We start from the raw sequence: 4,815 nt of genomic DNA on the forward strand, positions 1-4,815 counted from the left end.
CTGTTTGAGGTATCTAATTTACCATGGTATGCAGACATCGTTAACTATATGTCAAGTAAGTTTCTTCCTTCGCATTTAACTTATCAACAGAAAAAGAAATTTTTCTCTGAGTTGAAATATTTTTTGTGGGAATATCTTTTTCTGTTTAAGATCTGTGCAGATGGTATAATTCGTAGGTGTATTCCAGTGGAAGAGGTAAGATCTATACTCTCACATTGTCACACAGGTCCGACTGGAGGTCACTTCGGCGCGGGTCGTACCGCTGCTAAATTACTTCAGTCGGGATTTTATTGGCTTTCTTTGTTTAAGGATGCATATGCCTATGTGATTACTTGTGATGTTTGTCAGAAAATTGGTAATATTTCTAGGAGACATGAAATGCCCCTCAACAATATTCTTGTTTGTGAAGTTTTTGATGTATGGGGTATAGATTTCATGGGGCCGTTTCCTGCGTCTGAAGGGAACAAATATATCCTGGTTGCGGTCGATTATGTGTCTAAGTGGGTTGAAGCACTTGCATGTAGGACAAATGACTCTAGGGTGGTTGTTAAGTTTTTGAAAAAATTCATATTTTCTAGATATGGTACCCCTAGAGCCATAATTAGTGATGGAGGAACCCACTTTTGTAATCAGCAATTTGATACACTTTTGACAAAATATGGGGTCACTCACAAGATGGCAACACCTTATCATCCCCAGACTAGTGGGCAAGTTGAGATTTCTAATAGGGAGTTGAAAAGAATTTTGGAAATAACTGTGAATTCAAACAGAAAAGAGTGTTCGAATAAATTAGATGATGCGTTATGGGCCTATCGCACTGCTTTTAAAACACCTATAGGAACTTCTCCCTTTAGGTTGTTATATGGCAAAGCATGTCATCTTCCTGTTGAACTTGAGCATAAAGCATGGGCTACTAAATTTCTAAATTTTGATGTGCAGGCTACAGGTGAAGAACGTTTGCTACAGTTGAATGAACTTGAGGAGCTCAGGTTGGATGCCTATGAAAATGCCAGAATTTACAAAGAAAAGACCAAGAAATGGCATGATCAGCGCATTGTCTCACGTGAGTTCGAGGTAGGCCAAACTTTTTTATTATATAACTCACGTTTGAAGCTCATGCCAGGAAAGCTACGTTCAAGATGGTCAGGACCGTTTACTATCAAGCAAGTGATGCCGTATGGTACGGTAGAAATTTATAGTCCTGCCACAGGAGCATTCAAAGTTAATGGGCAAAGGATAAAAGTTTATCGAGGTGGTATCGTGGATCAGACACAGACCACCGTCGACTTGCAAAACCCGATAAATTAAAAAGGGAGGTACAGTCGGGCGATAGACTATAAATTTAGTGCTGGCTGGGAGGCAACCCAGTAATTATTTTGATCGTTTACATTTTTATTTTAGTTTTGTTTTTAGTATTTTTCGTTTTTATTGTTTAATTTTTTTTTTTGTTTTGTTTTATTTTTTTTATGCAGGCCAAAGTTTCTGTTCTATTCCACTGCGCACGCGCGAGGGCCCTTCCTCGCGCGCACGCAGGCTAGTACTCCAGAGGCTTGCTAAGGGGAACGCGCGTGCGTGCGCGCAATGCAATCTTCCAGAGGCACACTTAAAGTCTCTCGCGTGCGCGAGAGACGCAGATTGAAAGCGACGGGATTTTCTCTTTCTCTCCCATTCTTTTCTACCTCTTTTCTTTCCTCCCTCTCATAAACCCTAAATCCCCAAATCTTTCCTCTCCAATTCCTCCATGTATTCTTGACATCCTTTCTTGTAATTTGCAGATTGTTGGAGTTTATCATCGCGCTTCAAGTTTGGGTCCGCCAATTTCTGCCCAAATCCTTCTATTGCTCACCACCACTAACCGCCGCCACTCACCACCGTCAGCCACCGCCGATCGCCGCCTCTGTTCTGGTCGACCACCACCATGCCAGCCAAGCGATTTCGTTAGTCCGGCCCTATCATCGCTAGCTCCTCATCCTCCGCGGCAATCTCCAATAAGTTCGTCTCTCGGGAAGCCCAACAAAGGTACGAACATGCTCGCCTCAATCAAAATCCTATTGCTGAGCGTGGGATAAATATGGATTGTAATGAATTTGTTGCTTTGGGGATTATTAAGAGAAAATGGATTGTATTTTGTCAAGTGCTCGAACCCGCCATTGTTCCAATGGTTCGGGAATTTTATGCTAATGTCCCTGCCCGAGAGGACTCGAAAGCTTTTGTCCGAGGAAAACTTGTATCATTTGATGCCGAAACATTGAATAGGTTGTTTGATACTCCTGCTGTTGAGGATAGCCAATTTAGGAGTTTTAAGGCGAATCCGGACTATTCTTTGATGTTGAGAGAGATGTGTTATGCGGGCGTTCAGTGGCACGATCCCGTCCGGTTCACTCATTTCCCGGAGCGTTTTTTGAAACTTGAGTCAGCTTTGTGGTATGCTTTCATAGCCCGACGACTTTTACCCGTGCTCCACACAGTTGACGTGCAGGCAGATAGAGCTATTCTTGTTTATGCTATCACGAAGAGGTGGCCGGTTAATGTGGGCACTCTTGTCCACGATTCCATTCTTTATTCGATGCGGACTCCGACGGTGGGCCTATACTTTCCCCATACCATCACAGCCCTATGTCGCCAGGCGGGTGTCCAGTTTAGTCCCGATGAGGAGTGCCTTTCAAGACCGTAGATGAGAAGCTTGCTAATACCAAGCAAGCAAAGTGAAATTTGGAATTCTATAGCGGTCAGCGGCATGTTGGGAGTTCCTCTAGCAGTCGACCACCGCCTCAGCCCTCTCCTCCTCGCCGCACCGCTCAGGATATGGCCGTCGAGAGTTCCGCTTTCGACCACTATGCCATGGATTATTTTCAGGCTACTTCCACTCATCTCCATAATGTGGAAGACATCATTCGCAGCATTGGGGCTTGATACATCGGGCTTTCGAGCGGTACCTCGTTATCTACCTCCATTTCCATTCCAGTCTACCGTACCACCCCAGTATGCTCCGGTTGCACCACAGGATCCATCCATTCCCGAAGAATAAGACGATGACTAGTCACCAGAGGAGTCTTTTTGTTTCATTTTCCTTGTTTCATTTGCATTTGTTCATGTTGTCGTTGTTTGTATTCTGAAGCATTGAGGGCAATGCTTTGGATAAGTATGGGGGGGGGGGTGTTTATTTGTTAGTTATCTTGTGTTGTGTTCATTCTGTTTGCATTCGTTTTGTGTCGTTAGTTGCATCTAGTCGTATTCATAGCATTTGATTTTGTTGATGTTTGTATTATCGATGCAAGTTGAATGAATTTTGTTAGCCAATGATGATTGAGTGGAAAAGATAAATTATGTTGAAAGTTTTTGCTAAATTTTTGCTCTTGATTGCACATGAAAAGATGTCAGTCGACTCGTGAATAATATTAAGCACGCATGTGAGACTAGTGTAGTGTAGCGATGTAATTAATGAAGTTCGTGGTTGTTTGACCATTGCACGACAATAGGTATTTGTTGATCATGATAGTACCTTTGGATTCTTGATGATTGTTAGACATTGCATGTATGATCTTGGGCGTACCTGTAAAATTTTTGAATTTTTTTTTTTGAAAATTAAGTTAACTCCATCCGGGTTACGAGCAGAGATTGAAATCCTAATATCTGTTCTTGACTAAGTATGCGGATCTCATGGGGTTAAAAATTTTGAAAATTTAAAATAACAATTTCATCCGGGCTTGGACAATGATTGAAATCCTAATCATTGCGCCATGGCTAAGTTTGCGGGTTAAATGGGATTGATGCTCCATCCGGGCTATAGACGACGGGATTGAAATTCAAATCCTATCTTAGTTATAGCTAAGTTTGCGGGTAATTATTGGGGCTTATTAAAAAAATACCGGGTGCAAAATCCGGAGGTACGTAATTAATCTCAAGAAAGTACATGTTTTTGTTTGGGATTGTTGAGATGACGGAATACTGGATTGTGACACTTGCACTAATTTGTCATAGGTCGCTAAGCATTCTTAGGACAGAATCTTTTGAAGTTGCATGAAGCTGGAATGACATGGCACACACACACGTTTGAGTTCAACTGACAGTGTATTGTGGACGATCGAAAGTTGTTTTAGTTTTTTGGGAAATCGATTTAGGACTCGTCTGAGGCTATTTTGAACATGACTCATTCATACTTGTATCTTTGCATTTTGTTTTTGCATGTCTTTCTTGAGGGCGAGCAAGATTTAAGTATGAGAGTGTTGATAAGTGTGTTTAGTATTCATTATTTTATGTCATTTTATATTTATTTTGCATGCATTTATTTTATTTTCGTGAGTTTTATTATTGTTTTATTTTATGTGTATGCATTATACTCTCCTGGTTGAATTTTGTAGGAAAATAAGCATTTTTTGGGAATCCTGTGCGGGCAAGCCGCGCGCGCGCGAGCCTCTTGCTCGCGCGTGCGTAGAAGGATTATCCAGAGGCATCCAGGCTAATGCGCGCGCGGGCGAGCTTCTTCCCCGCACGCGCGCAGAAGAGTTTTCCAGAGAAGTTGCAGGGAAGTCGCGCGCGCGCGAGGCGTTTAAGGAATCACTGTTTTTTTATAGGTGCGCGCGCACGAGCTATGCAATGCGTGCGCGCGTGTTCGTGAGGTGCAAATTTTGAGAATTTTAGTTTTACGAGGATTCTAATTGGCGCGGCCCTATAAATAGAAATTTTATACTCTTTTTCCAGACTTTTTGTCTTTTTGAGTACGCGCGAAGCTTACGGCGGCTGTGGAACAAACTTCTCCAGATTTTCTTCTACTTTAGTATTTTTTTTATTTTATGATTTTAGACTTGGTTTATT

This window comes from Henckelia pumila, chromosome 3 (assembly GCF_033568475.1).
Source record: "Henckelia pumila isolate YLH828 chromosome 3, ASM3356847v2, whole genome shotgun sequence".
Lineage (NCBI taxonomy): Eukaryota > Viridiplantae > Streptophyta > Magnoliopsida > Lamiales > Gesneriaceae > Henckelia > Henckelia pumila.